We start from the raw sequence: 22,515 nt of genomic DNA, 5'->3' as shown, positions 1-22,515 counted from the left end.
CAAGTTGATCATCAACTTCTCCTCATGTAGCTTCTTGAAAAAAGTGTCAAGTTGTTATGGGTGCTCACTCCTTGTCTTGCTATAGATTAGTATATCATCTAGATATAGTACTACAAAATTGCCTATGTAGTCCTTGAGAACTTCATTCATGAGTCCCATAAATGTGGAGGAGGAATTAGACAATCCAAATGGCATGAAAAGCCATTCATTTAGTCCTTCATTAGTCTTGAAGGTTGTTTTCCACTCATCTCCTTCATGTATCCTTATTTGGTGATAACCACTCTTCAAGTCTATCTTTCTATAGTACTTGGCTTCACTTAGATAGTCCATTAGGTCTTCAATCCTAGGAATAGGGAACCTATACCTAATGGTTATCCTATTTATATCTCTTGAATCTGTACAAAGCCTCCAAGTTCCTTCTTTCTTTGGTGCAAGTAAAATAGCTACGACACATGGACTAATACTCTTCCTAATTAGGCCTTGGTTTAGGAGTTCTTGTCTTGTTATTTCATCATTTTGTTGAGGGGTTATCTTGTAGGATGCTTTTTTAGGTAGGGTAGCTCCTAGGATATGATCTATCCTATGGCTTATGGCTCTTTTAGTAGGTAAAGTTGATGGTTTTTCATCACTTACAATACCTTGGTAAACTTGCACCATTCCTTGAATCTCCTTAGGTAACTCTACCCTCTTAGTCTCCTTACCTTCATTTCCCTCCTTTGGTCTTAACACCAAGCAAAGCCTACACCTTCATTTTCTTCCATGGTTTGTAGGAACTCCTTTTCACTCACCATGAGTACATTTGGACCAGTTTGTTAGACTGTGGTGACTAATCAGGGAAGTGTTGGGCGGTTGTTATGCATGAGGTCAACAGCAGGAATCCATTGTGCAATTCCTCTCTTGAAAAGCTAATCTTTTTGGGATCAACTCCAAGGTTCAGTATTTGACTTGCGACATACCAAAATCCACTCAATTGAAGATAAATGTGATTGTTCACTAGGAGGCCTTTTCTATTTCTATTATGATCTTGAAATGGAGTGAAATCTATTTGCTATCTCAAAATAACACACTAAAGAACAATGTTTTTGTATTTTCTAGTTTTTTCAATGAATGCAATCTAACAATGCAATAAAATGAGTTCCTATTCTAACAAGGGGTTAGTAAAGAAAATAATGAAACTGAAATAAAATAACATGAAATTAAAATTCTAATGGACATAAGCTACAGAAAACAACACACTGCGAGTTAAGCTTTCAAATAAATTGGTAGGAAACCAATGAAAACAAGAGAAGGGCTTTGTAGAATCCACTGATGTAATCGACGGTGAGAAAATTTAACAATCGTATGATGTTTCACCTTTCATCAAATCGCAAGGCCCCAAAAAGTGTGCTCATGTGAGACAAAAGGCTATGCAGGCACAATTTGGTGATATATTCTCAAGCTAGATACATCAGCAGAATTCGTGAATCTATAGCAAACACCATAACTAAAAGATGTCACAACCAAAAACAATGCAATACACCTTTGGCTCAATCACAATATCATGAACAAAATTCACAAACAATGACACATTCAGGCAAGAATTACTACACTCCAAATGCGAGCACCAAAAGCATAATTTTATTGCATAATAACAACAACCCTTGTTATATTTTACAATGGGGTATTTATAAGAAATCATCTCCTCAATTTGTGTTTAGAGTGAGAGATATATACATGCAATAAAATGCTTTTAAAACATTAAAACAAAATAAATATATATAGACAAACAATTAATCTAGTGCTTATAGGGACACCATCCATATTTTATTCATTAATTGGATGCATGAGCCCTTTACATGTCAAAAACAGAGAAATTATGAGAGAGAAATTAGGAGGAAGCCTTTAGTCAAAGTAGAAGAATTTGGAGGTGCCAAAAATAGAAGCTAGTCCTTTACCAGGTGAGTGTCAAAGTTAAACTGTCATCAGAATGTGTTCCTGTTCCATGGAAAGTGTTATTTTTGGAATAAGCAGTTAACTGTCAATGCACCTTTGAATTGCAAAGCTATGAACCTGTGTACTTGCAGACCTGCATACCTAAGGACCTCACACTTGCAGAGCTACAAACCTTGATAGGGTCAAAAATCTCAAAAGTTTACTGAGTGTCAAAATTGAAATTCTGGCATATGGGTTTTGTTCTTCTTCATCCCAAAGATATGTTTGGATGTTTGCCCTTGAATTTGTCTATCATCTCAAAAATTTTAGCCACATCCAAAAGATCTAAAGCCTCATATTTATCTTTTACCTTTTGTCTGTAATTGTCTACCTCAATCCGAGTGTCAGCAAAATCCCTGAGTTTGGTATCCAATTCCAACAAGGCTTCTTCTGTCCTAAAGGCTTGTTGGATGTCCTCATCATCAGCAATCTCCACAAAAATCCTCTTGAAATTTTCCACTATTGTCTCTACAAGTAACAACTATTCTTATTCCTCATCTTCAAAAATATCCAAGCATGCATCACTATAGTGTCTCTCTACTTCCAAAATTCCCTCTTAGGCTTGGTCCTTGATCTAATGGATTTCCTCGTGTAATGTTTCCATTACTTTATTGCTATCCACTATTTTCTCTATCTAATCATCAATCATTTCTAATTCTTCTCTAGTATATACATCAATCTAAACCCGATATCTTTGGCCCTTTATAGCTTTTAGAGTCTACAAATCCTTACTCCATGCCCGTACCTCATCCATGACACTAAATTCCTACTTCAAAATTGCTACGATCTTATTCACATTCTCTTGTGTAGCATGCATTACCTTCAAATTCCCTATGATGATGGTGACACCTTTCTCCTCAAAACTTTCTTACCACTCCTAACAAGCCTTCAAAAATGGATCAAGTTGCACACCTCCCCCTTCTCTAAGTACAGTGTTCAAAGTTTGCTCGAGGTGTTCAGGATCTAGAGGACCAACAACTTTGGCTAAATATCCTTTTAAGATCTCAACTTGCCTTCAAAGTGCTTGGAGTTCAATCTCATCTTGCTCCATGTGCTTAAGAACCTCTTTGACTCCCATAGTCATCATTTTTCAGGCTGAATCCCATGTAGGCCTTCCCAACATAACATCATTCAACTCATAATCCTCGAGGCTAAGACCTTCTACATCTGTGCCTTCAGGAGGGAGAGCCACTTGTGCAAATAAATCTTGGTTATGTATGGTGGTAATAAATGCCAATGTCATTGCTTCGTGTGATGGGGACTAAGGTTTATTCAAAATCTCTACAATGTCACAAATGTCTTCCTCAGAAGCATAGAATTCAAGCTTGTTACTCCTCATTATTTCCTTCCTAATCCATCTAGGGATGTGTCCTACTGAGGACCTAGCTCTTGATGATGAAGGGGTATGTTTTACAATCTCCTTTCCCTTATCACTCCTACTTAGTGTCGTCTCATATTGGGAGGGTTCCCTTTTTTAGCCTCAGTCTCTATAGATCTTGTGGCTTGAACCTCAGTGTCTTGGGAAGGTGGTTGAGAATATTACACTATTTGTGCCTCCTTCGACACTTCATCAATCGTCATTTGTTCTGGTCTCTCCTATGATGATAGCTCCTTCTAATATTGCTCTTCCTCTAAACTCTAAGGTGGAGAAGTCACTGAACCCTGTTCTACCACTGTAACTCATGGTGGAGATGGAGGAGTAAGATCAAGACCCTGTGTATCTAGCAGCATTTGCATCCAGTCTTCGTATTGAGGTTCACCTATAGGGGTGTCCCTAATCTTATCCCCGATCAACTCTATACCTACAAGTATGAAATCAAAATCTAACATTAAAAAAACATCATCGCCTTCTTAACTTTTCTCATCCACCCACTACTATACTTCATCTTTTGAAGAAGAGAGTTCTAAGGGTTCTGCTTGAGTGGATGGTGGGGTACCCGCGGCACTCTTTCTCCTTTGCAACTATGTGGCTCTAGCTAGCCGAGCTCTTCCCTATAGGGGCACTTGTTCCTCTTCCTCTTCTAGTTCTTCTTCTTCCTCCTCTTCGTCTCCCTCCGAAATACTTTTAGGAATAGATGGATTTGGCATTAATATTCTACTGATCCTTTTCCTTTTCTTCATCTAAATCTTAATTTCTTTCTTTCTTTTCTTGGAGGTAGAAGGAGAAGCTAGTTCATCTTGTGTAGGGGGAATGGAGACTTATAGAATCTCTCCCTCTTCTAGTTGGCTGAGCACAACGGAAGGCAACTATGGTTCATCCTGGACTTGAGTATCTCTAGTATCTTGGGACCCTTATGGACTTTATTCCTACTACTGGGGAGGTGCCTATTCTGCCTAAATCCTCTAAGGTGAGATCCTCTTTCTTTTTTTCTTTCCTTTCCTTTTAGGAGGGTGATAATATCCAACCAAGTGATCAAGCTAGTATACTGTTTCTGGCCTGATAGGAGATTGGGCTGCAAAGGTAGGAATTGTTACTTTCTTTCCTCTACCTCTTTCTAGGCGAGCATGTGCATGGAAGATTACAGTATTAGGAATTGGATCAAGTGGAAAAGGTTTCTTGATCCAATCCTTTGTCATTTTGATAACATGCCTTGCTCGATGATTAATATCATCGGCCTCCTCCCTGTCAACCTCAACATTCATAATGGGTCTTTTACCAATTTTATCTACATTGAACAAGGGGTCCAATAACTCCTTAGAATCTGATTTCCTTATCTCCTCTAAGATGTTCAACTGGAGAGCCTTTTCTGCTAAATACAAAGTCAAACTACAATGGTCCCTAATGCGGACATCATAGTCATTTGTGGCATTCATCCAGTGATCTTCAACAGCATCCTCATGGTGAAAGTCCTTTCCTACTAGACTCTCCACTCTCCCAACATTATCAAAATTGTGCCAGGGATGGTTGTATTTTTCAAGGGCTTAGTTCTCCCACTCCCACTCAAAAGATGGAATATTCTATTTCCTCTTCACCTGATATGGTCCAATGACCAATGGTCATAACCAGCAAGGTCTTCATTGCCTCTTTATCTTCTCATAGGCTAACTCAATTTTCTGGGATATCTCCAATAGCACCATTTTGTCACTTGGGTACCTTGGGAGCTTCTTAGGATTGATGGATGCACCAGCTACCCGTAGATAGGTGAATGTTTTGAAATGGATGAAGTAGGCTCCAAAAATTGTAACTTGTGCTTTGGCTTCATCAGATAACCTCTTCCTATAATCTCCCTCAATGAATGGAATGATCACAAAGATGAATACATCATTGATGATTCTTTACTCTTTACTCTGTGCTAAGAGCTTCTTCTTCACCAGCTGAGGGTAAACTATATATGGCCAAGCATTGGGATCCTGCATACTGCCTCTTTTTTACAAATTATGATAGTTTGTCGCCCTCGCTACAAGCAAGTACACCATGTAAGAAGTCATAAAAACTTCTTATCCTTCACTGTCCTCAATTGCTCACACAAGTTTTCACTTAGTGTGGTGGCCCAGTCCAATCGTATCTTTTCCTGTCTGATGGTCTCAATGAAGTTGCCTATGAAAGTGATGAGGTGGCCTACTACAGGTAAGCCCATGACTCTACTCAAAAGAATAATAGAGTACTTGATATCCTCCTTCATGTATCCTTGGGTCATATCCACTTTGTTGTTATCTTTCCCCTCGGAGGCTTCTCAATGAGATAACAAGATTGTATGATGTCTACGGCCTCATGTTGGTGCTCCCTATACCATCTCTCAACTGCTTCATATGAGAGTCTTATGAATTGATCTGCTCTCAGAAGATGAAAGACCCTTTCAATGTTGTTAGGTTGTAGGTCTAACACAACCTCTCCTATGATGCTCTTAACTACTCTTTCATCAAGAACAAAATGTTGGGACAAGGCCATGATTAGTTTAGCTGATTGTACTGACACAAGATGTGACGTTGCATTTACCAACCCAAAACAGATCAATGCGTATACCAAGGTTGACCTCTCTATTGGCTTGTTGTGAATTCTCAGGAATTCTCCTAGATCCGTGTATCCAAGGTTGGTATCTCTGATTTCTATGTAATCATCATGGAATCTAAACTTTGAAGGTACACGTTGGAATTCGAAGACTACAAGTTTGGGTGCCATTCCAAATGTGGACATCATTTAATCACCTGCACGTTATTAGAGAACAAAACAAACATTAGTTAATTAATAGATAAAAACTAAATGCAAAAGACAATGCTTAATTAAAGTCTACATGAACATTAAAAAAATGTCCCTTTGGTTTATTTCATCTCTTTTATTATTTCCCTCTTTTCCTTTTTTTTTTTTTTTTTTAAATTATTTTTTTCATTTTTTTAAATTTTTTTCCTCCTTTTTTTGTTTTTTTGAAAAAAAATTAATTTAAAAAATGTGTGTGTGGAGTGCATGTGTGTGCACATCGCGCGTGACAAGGTGTGTTGTAGGCATGATGGGTGTGGAGCGGGGTGTGTGATGCGCAGTTAGGGTTTTGGGTGTGGCATGCTAAGATAATGATCACGCACACTGCTTTAGAACAAATGTCATGGGTTATGTAAAACATGCGCCATAGGCATGGGGCACCGCGGGCGTTGAAATGAAGCATCATGCATGTAATGTTAACGTCATGGGTCAAAGACGTTGTAGGCGTTGGAAGTTAAGCATCGCGCATGAAATGTTAGTGTCGTAGGCCAAAGATGCCACAAGCATTTTGAAGTTAAGCACCACCCATGAAATATTAGCACCATCGGCCAAAGTTGCCACGGGCAAGGCGCAGTGTTAAACACCGTGCATGAAATGTTAGTGCCACTGGCCAAAGATGTCATGGGCATTGGAAGTTAAGTGACACGCATGAAATGTTAGTGTCATGGGCCAAAGCCACCACGGGCAAGGCACAGTGTTTACCTTTTCTCGGCGAAACCCCCAAAAAAATGAAAATAGAAAAAAAAAAAAAAAATGCTAAGTGTTGAGGCGGGGGGCGGGGGGTTTTATAACCCCTTACCCCTGTGGGGTGTGCATTGTGCTCCGTCGCGCACGCGGGTGCATGCATGATTAAAATTTATTTATTTATTTATTTATTTTTCTAATTTTTTTATGTTTTTCAATTTTTGAGAACTCTAATACTTCTAACTCTAACAATTTTCTCCCAACTCTCAAATTGTGAGTCTGAGAGTCAAAAAAAAATTGGCAGTCCCCATTCCTAGTGAGGAATGGAGCGTGTGTTGTGGATACCACAACAAATAGCTCCAAAAAAAGGAAGAAATGACCAAGGCATTTCTTCATCAGTAAACATTCCTCCAATGTGTGTCAAACACCAACCAAACTTTGAACATCTTAAGCATCTTTTGGATGACTTTACAATCAAAATCTCAAAATTTGAAACGTTCAAACTCAGAGCGTGTGTGTATATTCATTCCCTTTAATGCCTCAAGATGTAGTCTATCAAAGTTTTCTAACAACTCGAAACAATCTTCCGCTCCTCTTGGTTCATTCATTCAGAATCTTCACGAAGGCTATTCATCGATCACTTGCTTGACCAGATGAGAGAAATAGTTCGAGGGCTCTTGGTGGGATGCCACATTTTTTTATTTTTCTGGCCATTTGAACAAATGCTCCATATTATTTAGAATGTTAGTTTTGATGAAGCAATATTTTGAATACAAGATACTTTGCCATTTCAAACCTTTAGAATCCTTCAGTCTTAACACCATATTTTCTCTTTCATTTCATTTTTCTCTTCTTCTTTTTGTATCTTGACTACACTTGAACTGTGTAGTCAAGACATCGATGTCATTTCTTGGATTTGATCTCTTGTGAACATCCCTTGTGTTCCTCTTTTAGAACTCTTTAGAAAATCTCATGCCAATCAATGATCTTAGCAACCTTTTGAGGAGACCCTCTCTGTTTGAACCAGTTGAAGTTTGGATCATCTCTCATCATCTTTGACTTTAATTCAACAACATCTAAAACAATCAAATTTAAATTTTCAAAGTGTTGAGAACTTGTTGGTCTAGACTTCTGATTTCCAAATTGAAAAACCCCTATTTCCAAAAGAAATGTTGGTTGCTCGGTTGGTATAAGACACACAATCATCCAAATGCTTTGACAAAGAAATACCTCTTCCTGAAATCAAAATCAAAGAGTGGTTAGTAAAATCTTGAGAAAAATCTCAATTACACCTTACCCCCTAGGACTAACACAACTTTGAAAAGAAACACACGACTGAAATCAAACACGCAACATGAAAGCAAACACACTTGTAGAAATAAACACACTTACAAGAATGAAAATCTAAGCTAAATGTAGAAATGAAATATAACTAATTTTTATTTTTTTTGTCTTTTAGGCTTCAAAATAATGCTTCAGAAACTACCCATTTACAGGCAAGGGAATAAATTCCCCCTATAAGGAAATGAGCCTAAAAGTGTTTTCTCCAAGAATTTTCACAATCTGATAAGGGCCTATCCACAAGCGTTGAAACTTGGTATGACTACCCAGCTTTTCTTTTGCCTTATCCCAAAGTAGAACAAGGTCAAAAATCTTGAATGACTTTATCGTGGCTCTCTTGTCAACCATCTTTTTACAATAACTTGATGTTTAGCCATGTGCTTGAATGTTGCTATTCATTTTTATCCATCTCTAAAAGATTCATCAATCTGATTTGTACTTATTCTAAGATTAAGTGGGAACATTGGTTCTTGTCTGTAAACAAGCCAGTAGAGAGAAGTTCCCAAAGTATTTTTGACTCTCACTCAATCTATCCATAAGGCATATTTGAGTTGTGTATGCCAATCCCTAGGATTCTCCTTCAACAATCATCTTATCATTGTGATCAAGTTCTTGTTTGCATATCCTGCTACCCTATTTTCTTGCAGGTAATAATTTGAAGAAAACTTGATAATAACTTTGTTTTCAAATGCCCACTAGGTCAAGAATGTAGATGCGAAGGCAGATCTATTGCCACACACAAGGGCGAATAGCATTCTAAACCTAATAACAATGTGCTCTTCCAAAAACTCTGTCACCACCTTAGCAGTGCAATTTCTGAATGTTTCTGCCTTCGTCCATCATATGCAGGTAGCTGTGAGAATAAATTCATGTATAATTGATGATGGTGGGTTGACCGAACCAATGAAATCTAACCCCCACTTTGCAGAGGGGCATATCTTATATATAGGCCATAATGGAATCATCGAATTCCTTTCTCTGTTAGCACTGGTCTGACAGATATGAATGAAGTATACATGCTCGAAAGTGTCTTTGAATATTGAGGGCCAAAAAGAGCCCGATCTTAGGATCATGTGGGTTGTTGCTTCTACCGAACTGTGTCCTATACCATACTTATCATGAAAGTGTTCCAAGACTTCTTTTGCTTCCTCACGGCCTAAATAGTTCAGATAAATCCCTTCATAGTTTCTCTTGTACAACTTGTTGTCATGTAACATGTAGGACTCGCATTTCATTTTAAGTCCCCTACGTTGTGAACTGTTCATCCATTTGGGACATTGGTCTTGTAGGAGATAATAAACAATTTCTTGATACCAAATGTCTGTCACCACTCCTTGATTAATGTCAACTTGTAATACAACCATCTTCTTTTGGTCATCCTCATTTGTTTCATCAGCAAACTTGAATTCCTTTTTATTCCTATCTTGGTTATCAGCTAGCATCTTTGAGAACCCTTAACCTCTGACTAATCTGTTGGCACTGGTCTGATAGATATGACAAAAGCATACATGCTCAAAAGTGTCTTTGAATATTGAGGGCCAAAAATAGCCCAATCTTAGGATCATGTGGGTTGTTTCTTCTTCCAAATTGTGTCTTGTACCATACTTATCATGAAAGTGTTCCAAGACTTCTTTTGCTTCCTCACGACCTAAACAGTTTAGATAAATCCCTTCATAGTTTCTCTTGTACAACTTCTTGTCATGTAACATGTAGGACTTGCATTTCATTTTAAGTCCCCTATGTTGTGAACCGTTCATTCATTTGGGACATTGGTCTTATAGGAGATAATAAATAATGTCTTGATACCAAATGTCTGTCACCACTCCCTGATTAATGTCAACTTTTAATACAACCATCTTCTTCTGGTCATCCTCATTTGTTTCATCGTCAAACTTGAATTCCTTTTCATTCCCATCTTGGTTATCAGCTATCATCTTTGACAACCCTCGACCTCTAACTAATCTCATGGATTGAATTTCAAGATTGAATTCTTGAAGTACAACCATGTATTTTCCTCTTCTTTCACCAAGTTCATTTTGCATCAAAAGCATCTTTACTATTAAATCAGGTACAATTGCATACACCTTACTTATTAGTATGTAATGATGGAATTTATTTACCACCTTGATTAATGCAAAGGATTTTTTATTAAGGTTTGAATAATTAAACTCTACATTATTCAAAGGACAACTCATAAAAGCAATTGGTCTTTCATCTTCCTTTTCCCTTTTCTATGTTAGGATCCCTGTCCAAGAGTGTTTGGAAGCAAAGGAATAGATCTTAAAGGGTAACTTGTCATCAGGACTCACCAAGACTGGGGCCATAGAAATGGCAAACTTGATATCTTCAAATGACTTCTTTATCTCTGGAACCCACTCTATCTTTGCCCCCTTTTTGAGTAAGTCATTAAGGGGACGAACTATATCTGCAAATACACTTTTGAATTTTTGCACAAAGTTTATCTTTTTTAAGAAAGACTTCAATTCCTTTCAACTATGTAGAGGTGCTAATTTTAGAATAGATTCAACTCTATCCAAATCAATGGAGATTCCAACTTCAAAGATAACATGTCCCAAGAGCTTTCCTTTAGTAACACCAAATGAACATTTCTTGGGATTGAGAGATATGTCATATTTATGACGTCTATTGAATACCTATCTCAGATCAGCAATGTGGGTACTTTGATCTTTTGAAAAGATAGTTAAGTCATCCATGTAGATAACTATGCATTTTTTAATCAATCCTTTGAAAGCTTTATCCATCGCTCGTTGAAATGTAGCTCCCACGTTAATTAGTCCAAAGGCGATTCTTCTATAGGCAAAAGTTCCCCACTTTGTTGTGAAAGTTGTCTTTAGTCCATCTTGTCAGCAACCATCACTTGATTGTACCCTGAGTAACCATCCAGGAATAACATCATTTTTTACCCATTAACAATCTGCAAGACCTCATCTAGTGAGGGCAAAGGATAGTTGTCTTTCTGAGATGCTAGATTCAAGTTATGAAAGTCAATACAAAGACGAATCTCTCCAATTTTCTTCTACACAAGAACCAAATTTTCCACCCATGTGGAATGGTGGATAGGAAATATGATCTTAGCATATAGTAGCTTCTTTACTTCTTTCATGATCAGTGATTCAATGATAGGGTTTACCAATCTTTGTCTCTGTCAGAATGGTTTGGCATCAAGTTTTAGCAGTATGTCATGTGTGATAATCTTAGGATCATAAGTCTTCATCTCTTCATAGCTCCAAGCAATGACATCCTTATACTTGGTGAGTAATTTGAGCATGTCTTCCCTTTCTTGTGAGTTGCATGCTTTTCCTATCTGTACCATTATTGGTTCTTCATCAGTACCCAAATTGTACGAGTCACATTCTTCGATTCCCTTTTCTTGGGTTACCCTTCTATTGAATGTTGATTCATCATGATCAAAGATGCATTCTAGTTCAACCATTCCTTTTGGAATAGTGTCGGTCTTCAAATTAAGAATCTCATCCTCATCCTCAAACTCATCATCTTCAGGTTTTTCATCTGGTGTATCATCAATTTCTTATCCATCAAAATGGAGACCACACATGATAAACTCAAGTATATGTTGATCATCTTGAAAGACCTAAAAGTTTGTGATATTGTCAAGAATGGATGGAATAGCAACCAATTCTACTAAGAATCTTTTAAACTTGGTTATTTAAACTAGTTGCAAAGAACTTTGTTGAAATGGCAAGAGCATCTGCTACCATGTTCTTTCTGCTTGGAATGGATTTGATGTTCAAAGCTTCAAAATCATCCAATATATCCCATACTCTTTTTCTATAAGCCAGTAACCTCTTATCATTATAAGATTATATCGATTTTACTTGTATGACCAATTGAGAATCCCCTTCGATTATGAGAGATGTGACTCCTTTCTCCAGTGCAAAGAGAATTCCTCAAATTAATGCCTCGTATTTTGTAGCATTGTTAGTACATCTAAACTGTAATCAATATGTGGCATAGAAAGACCTACCTTTTGGGTTGACCAATTCGATACCTGCACTGGCTCCCATCTTGCACCTGGAACCATTGAAGCAGAGTGTCCAAATTGTATTTTCCTTGGGTTTTATGACTTTATGCTTATTTGTCCTTAACTTTTCTTTCACTTGACCCTTGAACATTTGTTTCTTAGGAATCCATTGTAACTTTTCTTGTGTAGGACTTGATGATTCCCCTTCGTAATCTATGGATAGAGGAAGTGTCTGTTTTTCTTGTTTTTCTTGGATTTCCCCTATCAATTCTTTAATTTCCTCAACTTTAGGTAAAGGATGAATGACTAGTGAAGTTTATCCTTTACCTTTCACATTTTAAGTTAGTCACCATGTTGTCTATGAACTGTGTCATGGTTTCACTTTTGGGTACTAGCACCTTGGGTTCTTTATTCTGATCTTCAGGTGAATTGGTTGGAACCATATCCAATACGATCACTTTGCATGAACCCAAATCTAATTGTAAGAATGTTATCTCATTCGGGGCATTGTAGCCTATAATCATCATTTTCAACTTGGGCTCAGTATCTATCTTGATTTTATTATTCAATCCTTTCCATGGCAACCACAATTGAGTGAAGTCTATAGAAAACCATCCTCTCAGACATTTCGTCCATTCTCTGCTTAGAAGCAACCCATATGTTTCTAGGATATCAACCACATGTATGTTAATAACATCCTAAATTTGAGGGTCAACTGTCAATTGTATCCACACATTTTTCAGTACACCAATGACTTTTTCCTCTATTTTATCCAACTATATCACCACTTGATTATAGGGTTGAGGACTAAATCCTAGCCTTTGAGCTATTGATAATGGCATTATGTTGCATGAAGCTCCTGAATCAATGAGGCAATTGTGAAGATTTTTCCAATATATCCTGATGCTAAGCAGAAATGGGGGTACCTCAACTTTGTCTTTGAACATAGTGGGCATTGCTTCTACAACATTCACTTGTTGAGATATTGTCATTTGAGGAACAATATTTGTATTGTGGGAAGCCTTTGTATGATCCAATGTTTTCATAAGAGCTTCTCATTGTTACAGAAAATTCTGTAACATGTCAAACATGGATATATTGGCCTTAGTCCTTTTTAAATCCTCTATCAGATTGTACTTTTTAGTGGACCAAGCAGGATTCTTTAGTATTGTTGGTACATTCACTTAATTTTGATTCTGTTGTCCTCCATACACTAGTTTTACCAATGGCAAATTGTTACTTGCTCTTGGATTAGGTGGAGTTGGTTGCAAGCTAGGAGGAATTCCATCCATCAAGGGATTCTTTAGATTTCTCAAATTATACGTATTTCAATTGTCATTGTGAAAAGCAAAAATCTCATCATGTTGAATATTAGGTTCTTGACTAAATGGGAATGATAATTCCTCACTTGTTGGTTGTTCCACTTGTGCATTCTATGTAGAATCACAGGATTCCAATAGCATAGCATTGAATTGTACAAGAGGAGGATTGTCATTTACCTATGAGCTTTGATTCATCTCCTGATTGCCATTATAGTATGAACCATCATTGTTAAGCACATTTTGGCTATCATCATACTGATTGATATCAACATATTAAATGTTGTTGTTTTTATCAACAGGAATGCTTCCATTATTCAGACGGGTGTTCCATTGTCGCTTCTATCTTTAGAAGCCATTATTATGATCAGGAGGATTGAAGTTGTTTCTCCCATTGTTGTTTCCTGCATTGTTGTTGTTATTGTTCCCATTGAAGTTCCTCTTGTAATTCTGACCAAAATTGTTGTTGTAGGGGTTAGCATTGTTTATTTGGAAGTTGTTATTTTGTCCTTGTGACAATCTAAGACGTGGCAATTCATTGTTCATTTGTGACATAGTCTTCTTCATTTCACCAACCTCTAAAATGAGGTTATTATCTGTTTCCACGAGAACTGTGGCCTTCTGTTCAAAGAAAGCTATTTTCAGAGGCTCATACCCTGGATATGTTATTGCATGATTCTGTGGAGCAGGTGCCTTCTATAATGGAGTTGGATTCATAAGTATGAATTGGCTAGGCATTGTGGGTGCTCCCACGGGGTATGTTGGCATCATAGTAACTTCTTGTGCTAGAAGCATCATTCCTCCTCCATTAGGATTTGCTTGCTTCGTAAATGTGATTGCCTCCATGAAGACTTTATCTAATGTGTCAATATTTGCTGCAGGAAGTCTTCTCAAAAAAATTGCAATAAGATGGTCCATAGCATTCAAATAAATTTGAATAGCAGCTTCAATTGGTATGGTGTATGGCATTTCCAACTTGCAGTAGGCCATATGAAAGTGATGGTTGAATTGGGAAACTATCTCAGCTAGGTCCCTTTTGATTGACATGAATTGTTGATGTATCACAGCTGGGTTGATGAATGTTTTGAATTGTTCCAAGAACAATTTTTTGAATGTATCCCAATCTCCAATGCATCCAAGTGGAAAATTGACATACCAATTGAAGGCAATTTCCTGAGTAGGGGAATAAATGAAGAACCATGTCCGCATTCACAATTTGTTTTCAGTTGCAATTTTTCTCAAAAACTTTGACATGATCTTCGACAGTTCGTGTTTCACCATAGATGAATCTAGGGCAAAACTTCTTGAGATTCTTAGGGAGTTCATGGAGTGCACCTCTCAATTTTATTGGTGAGTCCACAATATTTGTGAAAAAGGCCATTGGAGGGTTTAGCAGACCTAATGGTGGTTATTGAGGACTAGCTATTGGAATATGTGGTGGTCCACCAGGTGGTTGGAGTGGAGGTGGAGTTGAAGAAGATGATAAAATTTTGAATGGAAGTGGTTGTATTTGGGATGTTCCCTTGTCACTACATGGTCTACGGAAGTGGGTGAGCTCAAGAAACTCATGTGCACTTGGCTAGACCTTAATGCTTGCTGAAATAGGGATTTTGGATCTATATCCTTCGGCTTGCATCAATTCTGGAAAAATTGCACCTCTACAAAAGTACACTTTCTCAACTCTCAAAATTTTACACACCACAAAGTTTTGTGCACTTGCGAAGTTGCAAATCTGCGGACCTACATAGCTGTGGAGCTACGAACCTGAATTTATCAAAAACTCTAGAATTTTTTCTGAACTTTTGTGAACCACAGATTATTGTAGAAGTGAAAAAATTCTAAATCTTTGACAAATTTTTTGCCTTTCCGAGAGTCTAAAGATGCCCTCCCTCTAGTGTCACTTCTATTGGGCGGTTTTTATGCACGAGGTCAATGGCAGGAATCCATTGCACAATTCCTCTCTTGAAAAGCTAATCTTTTTGGGATCAACTCCAAGGTTTAGTATTGGTCTTGTGACGTAACAAAATCCACTCAGTTGAAGATAAATGTGATTGTTCATGAGGAGGCCTTTGCTAGTTCTATTATGATCTCGAAATGGAGTCAAATCTGTCTGTTGTCTCAAAATAAATCACAAAAGAACAATGTTTTTGTATTTTCTAGTTTTTTCAATGAAAGCAATCTAACAATGCAACTAAAATGAGTTCCTATTCTAACAAGGGGTTAGCAAAGAAAATAACATTAAATTGAAATCCTAACAGACATAAGCTACAAAAAAAAAACACACTGCAAGGTAAGCTTTTGAATAAATTGGTAAGAAACCAATGAAAACAGAAGTAGTGCTTCCTAGAATCCACTGATGCAACTGTCGATGAGAAACTTTAACAATCATATGATATTTCACCTTTCATCAAATTGCAAGGCCACAAAAAGTGTGCTCATGCAAGACAAAAGGTTATGCAGGCACAATTTGGTAATTTCTTCTCAAGCTAGATACGTTAGCAAAATTCATAAATTTTTAGCAAACACTAGACCTAAAAGATTGCACAAATAGAAACAACACAATAAACCTTTGGTTCAATCACAATCTCATGAACAAAATTCACAAAACAATGACACATTCAAGCAAGAATCACTACACTCCAAATGCGAGCACCAAAAGCATAATTTTATTGCATAATAATGGCAACCCTTGTTATATTTTATAATGGGGTATTTATAAGAAATCATCTCCTCAATTTGTGTTGAGAGTGAGAGATATCTTCATGCAATAAAATTCTTTTAAAACATTTAAAAAAACTAAATATATACAGACTAACAATTAATCTGGTGCTTAGAGGGACTCCATCCATATTTTAGTCATTAATTGGATGCATGAGCCCTTTACATGTCAAAAATAGAGAAATTATGAGAGAGAAAGTAGGAGGGAGCCTTCAATCAAAGTAGAAGCATTTGGAGGTGCCAAAAATAGAAGCTAGTCCTTTACTAGGTGTGTGTCAAAGTTAAACTGTTGTCAGAATGTGTTCCCGTTGCATGGAAAGTGCTATTTTTGGAACAAGCAGTTAACTGTCAATGCACCTCAGAATTGTGGAGCTGTGGAGCTGTGGACCTTGACAAGGTCAAAAATCTCAAAATTTTACTAAGTGTCAAAATTGAAGTTCTGGCATCTAGGTTTTGTTCTTCTTCATCCCAAAGCTATGTTTGGATGTTTGCCCTTGAATTTCTCTATCGTCTCAACAATTTTAGCCACATTCGGAAGATCTAAAGCCTTATATTTATCTTTTACCTTTTATCTGTAATTGTCTACCTCAATCTGAGTGTCAACAAAATCCTTGAGTTTAGTATCCAATTCCAACAAGGCTTCTTCTGTCCTGAAGGCTTGTCAGATGTCCTTATCATCAACCATCTCCATAAAAATCATCCTAAAATTTTCCACTACTATCTCTATATGTAACAACTTTTCTCATTCCTCATCTTCAAAAATATCCAAGCATGCATCACTATAGTGTCTCTTTGCTTCCAAAATTCCCTCTTGGGCTTGGTCCTTGAGCCAATGGATTTCCTCGTATAATGTTTCCATTAATTTATTGCTATCCGCTATTTTCTCTATCCAACCATCAATCCTGTCTAATTCTTCTCTAGTATATACACCAATCAAAACCCGATATCTTTGGCCCTTTATAGCTTGTAGAGTCTGCAAATCCTTACTCCAGGCCCATACCTCATCCATGATACTGAATTCCTACTTCAAAATTGCTACAATCTTATTCAGATTGTCCTGTGTAGCGGGCATTAACTTCAAATTCCCTATGATGACGGTGACACCTTTCTCCTCAAAACTTTCTCATCACTCCTAACAAGCCTTCAAAAATGGATCAAATTGCACACCTCCATCTTCTCTAAGTATAGTATTCAAAGTCTATTCGGAGTGTTCAAGATCCAGAGGACCAACAACTTCGGCTTGATATCCTTTTAGGATCTCAACCTGCCTTCGAAGTGCTTGGAGTTCAATCTCATCTTGCTCCATGTGCTTAAGAACCTCTTTGACTCCCATAGTCATCATTTTTTGAGTTGAATCCCATGTAGGCCTTCCCAACATAACATCATTCAAATCATAATCCTCAAGGCTAAGACCTTCTACATCTGTGCCTTTAGGAGGGACAGCCACTTGTGTAAATAAATCCTAGTTCCGTATGGTGGTAATAAATGCCAATGTTGTTGCTTCGTGTGATGGGGACTCAAGTTTATTCAAAATCTTTGCAATGTCACAAATGTCTTCCTCAAAAGCATGGAATTGAGGCTTGGTACTCCTCATTATTTCCTTCCTAATCCATTTAGGGATGTGTCTTGCTAAGGACCTGGCTCTTGATGACGAAGGGGTATGTTCTACAATCTCCTTTCCTTTATCACTCCTACTTAGAGTTGTCTCCTATTGAGATTGCTCCCCTTCTATAGCCTTAGTCTCCATGGATCCTATGGCTTGAACCTCAATGTCTTGGGAAGGTGGTTGAGAATATTGCACTATTTGTTCCTCCTTTGACACTTCATTGGTCATCATTTGTTTTGGTCTCTCCTCTAATGATAGCTCCTTCTAATCGTGCTCTTCCTCTGAACTCTAAGGTGGAAGAGTCACCAAGCCCTATTCTACCACTGTAACTCATGGTGGAGATGGAGGAGTAAGATTAGGACCTTGTGTATCTAGTGGCATTTATGTCCAATCTTCCTATTGAGGTTCACCTATAGGGGTGTCCCTGATCTTATCCCTAATCAACTCTATACCTATAGGCATGAATTCAAAATCTGACATTGAAAAAATATCATTGCCCTCTTCACTTTGCTCATCCACCCACTGCTATACTTCATCTTTTGAAGAAGAGAGTTCTAAGGGTTCTCCTTGAGTGGATGGCAGGGTACCCGTGGCACTCTTTCTCCTTTGCAACTCTATGGCTCTAGCTAGCCGAGTTCTTCCCTATAGGGGCACTTGTTCCTCTTCCTCTTCTTTTCTTTTGTTTCTTGGAGGCAGAAGGAGAAGCTGGTTCATCTTGCCTAGGAAGAATGGAGATTTGTGAAATCTCTCTCTCTTATGGTTGGGTAAGCACAATGGGAGGCAACTATGATTCATCCTGGACTTGAGTATCTAAAGTATCTTGGGACCCTTCTGGACTCTGCTCCTACGGCTGGGGAGGTGCCTATTCTACCTAAATTCTCTGAGGGGAGGTCCTCTTTCTTTTGTTCTTTCCTTTCCTTTTAGGAGGGTGATAATATCCAACCAAGCAATCAAGATGGTATACTATTTCTAGCTTGATAGGAGACTGGGTTGCAAAGGTAGGAATTGTTACTTTCTTTCCTCTACCTCTTTCTGGGCGAGCATGTGCATGGAAGATTACAGTATCATGAATTAGATCAAGTGGAAAAGGTTTCTTGATCCAATCCTTCATCATTTTGATAACATGCCTTGCTCAATGATTAATATCATCGGCCTCCTCCCTATCAACCTCAGCATTCATAATGGGTCTTTCACCAATTTTTTCTATGTTGAATAGGGGGTCCAGTAACTCCTTAGAATCATGTTGCCTTATCTCCTCCAAGATGTTCAACTGGAGAACCTTTTTTGCTAAATACAAAGTCATCCTACAATAGTCCCTAATGCGGACATCATAGTCATTTGTGGCATTCATCCAGTGATCTTCAACAGCATCCTCATGGTGAAAGTTCTTTCCTGCCAGACTCTCCACTCTCCTAACATTATAAAAATTGTTCCAGGTATGGTTATATTCTTCAAGGGGATAATTCTCCCACTCCCACTTGAAAGATGGAATATCCTATCTCCTCTTCACATGATATGGTTCAATGACTAATGGCCATGCCTAGCAAGGTCTTTGTTGCCTCTTTATCTTCTCATAGGCTAACTCAATTTGTCGAGATATCTTGAACAACACCAATTTGTCACTTGGGTGCCTTGGGAGCTTCTTAGGATTGATGGATGCACCAGCTACCAGTAGATAGGTGAACATTTTGAATTGGATGAAGTAGGCTCTGAGAGCTGTAACTTGTGCTTTGACTTTATCGGATAACCTCTTCCTATAATCTCCCTCAGTGAGTTGAATGATCGCAAAGAATGCATCATTGATGACTCTATACTCTTTGATCTATGATAAGAGCTTCTTCTTCACCAACTGAGGGTAAACTATACATGGCCAGGCATTGGGATCTTGCATACTACCTCTTCTGTAAAAATTGGCATAGTTTTTCACCCTCACTACAAGTAGGTACACCATGTAAGAAGTCATAAAACTCCTTATTATCCTTCAATATCCTTAGTTGCTCACACAAGTTTTCACTTAGTGTGGTGGCCCAGTCCAATGGTATCTTCCCCTGTCTGATGGTCTCAATGAAGTTGACCATGAAACTGAGGTGGCCTACTACGGGTAAGCCCATGACTCTGCTCAGAAGAATAATAGAGTACCTGATATCCTCCTTCATGTATCCTTAGGTCATATCCACTTTGCGTATTATCTTTCCCCTTAGAGGCTTCTCAATGAGATAACAAGATTGTATGATGTCTATGGCCTCCTGTTGGTGCTCCCTGTAACATCTCTAAGCTACTTCGTATGAGAGTCTTATGAATTGATTAGCTCTCAGAAGATGAAAGACCCTTTCAATTTTGTCAGGTCATAGGTCCAACACAATCTCTCCTGTGACACTCTTAACTACTCTTTCATCAGGAAAAAAATGTTGGGACAGGGCCATGATTCATTTAGCTGATTGTACTGACACAAGATGTGACACTGCATTTACCAACCTAGAACGAATCAATGCAAATACCAAGGCTGACCTCTCTATTGGCTTGTTGCAAATTCTAAGGAATTCTCCTAGATCTATGTGTCTGAGGTCGATATCTCTGATTTTTGTGTAATCATCATGGAATCTTGACTTCAAAGGTACACCTTAGAATTTGAAGACTATAGGCTTGGGTGCATTCCGGATGTGGATGCCATTTGATCACCTTCACATTATGAGAGAAGAAAACAAACATTAGTTAATTAATAGATAAAAACTAAATGCAAAAGATAATGTTTAATTAAAGTTTAACTGAGCGTTAAAAAAAATTTCCCTTTGGTTTATTTCATCTCTTTTATTATTTCCCTCTTTTCCTTTTTTTTTTTTTTTTTTTTTTTTTTTTTTAAATTTTTTTTTTTATTTTATCATTTTTATTTTTTATTTTATTTTTTTATTTTTCTCTTTTTTTTGAAAAAATTTAAATCAAAAAAAATGTGTGTGAAGTGCATGTGTGTGCGCATCGCACGTGACGAGGAGTGCTAAGGGCGTGATGGGCACAGAGCAAGGCACATGATGCGCGGTTAGGGTTTTGGGTGTAGCACGTTGAGATAATGATCGTGCATGCCACTTTAGAATGGATGGCACGGGTTATGTAAAATGCACATCATAGGTACTAGGTGTCGTGAGCACAAAAGCACCGTGGGCATTGAAATGAAGCATCACACATGTAATGTTAGCGCCGCAAGTCAAAGATGTCGCAAGTGTTGGAAGTTAAGCGTCGTGCATGAAATGTTAGCACCGTCGGCCAAAGACGTCGTGGACATTTTAAAGTTAAGCATCGTGCATGAAATGTTAGTGCCAAGGGCAAGGCATAGTGTTAAACACTATGCATGAAATGTTAGCACCGTAGGCATTGGAAGTTAAGCACCACGCATGAAATGTTAGCACCGCGAGCCAAAACCACCGCGGGCAAGGCATAATGTTTACCTTTTCTCTGTGAAACCCCCAAACAAAATAAATATGGAAAAAAAAAAAGAATGCTAAGTGTTGAGGTGAGGGGTGGGGTTGTTATAACCCCTTTCCCATGTGGGGTGCACATTGCGCTCTGTCGTGTGAGCGCGGGTGTGCGTTGCGCACCTCGCGGGTGGTGTGTGCATGATTAAAAAATATATATGTTTTTTTTTTTTTTCTAATTTTTTTGTGTTTTTCAATTTTTGATGACTCTAATACTTCTAACTCTAAAAAATTTCTCCCGACTCTCGAACTATGAGTTTGGGAGTCAAAAAAAAAAGTAGGGGGTCCCCAATCCTAGTGAGGAATGGGGCATGTGTTGTGGATACCACAATAGGAAGTATTATACATACTCCATTAAAAAAAAAAATTGGGCCGACATGTAATTATTAATTATAACCCTAAAGTGGTAAAAATACTTGTACAAAAGGGCTTAGGGTTAGGGATTCTTTCATTGTGGTGATGCAAAAATTGGTTCTTGCAGCGGTATTGAGCTATAAGGGATTACACATTGTAATCAGGTTGTAATCACTAGATCGTAATAATATTAGACTTGCTATTTGGTGGATGTAGCCCAAGGATTGGGTGAACCACATTAAATCTTGGTGTCTTGTGTTCTTTTCTGTGTGATCTATTATTTTTTGATATTGTTTATATTTGCATGTAATGGTTATTTCTTTCTGTGCTTTAATCCTAACACAGTTGTCTTTGTTTTAGCCTCTTCTAACAATGATTGTATCTTGAAGGTTGTATTGTCCTTCTTAAAAGTATAAGAGTTCCTTCCTCCATCATGGATAGCTTGGTGATCAAAATTCCATGGTCTACTTAGGAGAAAATGACATATATCCATAGGTAACACATCACATAAAACATTATCCTTATACCTTCCAATTGAGAACTCCACTCATGCTTGCTCATTTACTAACACATGTTGACCTTTATTAAGCCATGTGACCTTATAAGGATTGGTGTGGGGTATCCTTGTTAGTTTTAGCTTGTTGATTGCCTCCTTTGACACAATATTGTCAATAGACGCTGAGTCATTGATGACTCTACACACTTTACCCATCATTCTACACTTTATCCTAAATAAAGATCTTATTTGGCTTGGCTCCTCCTTAACTGGCTCTTTAATCAAATTTCTCCTCGTCATGAGGTTCCCTCCTTCTAAATTTAGTGTTACTTTAGTATTCTTGTCTATTATATTGAAATCA

The sequence above is a fragment of the Cupressus sempervirens genome, chromosome 8, assembly GCF_028749045.1.
Source record: "Cupressus sempervirens isolate cs-2001-9-10 chromosome 8, ASM2874904v1, whole genome shotgun sequence".
NCBI lineage: Eukaryota > Viridiplantae > Streptophyta > Pinopsida > Cupressales > Cupressaceae > Cupressus > Cupressus sempervirens.
Note: the sequence above shows the minus strand (reverse complement) of the source record.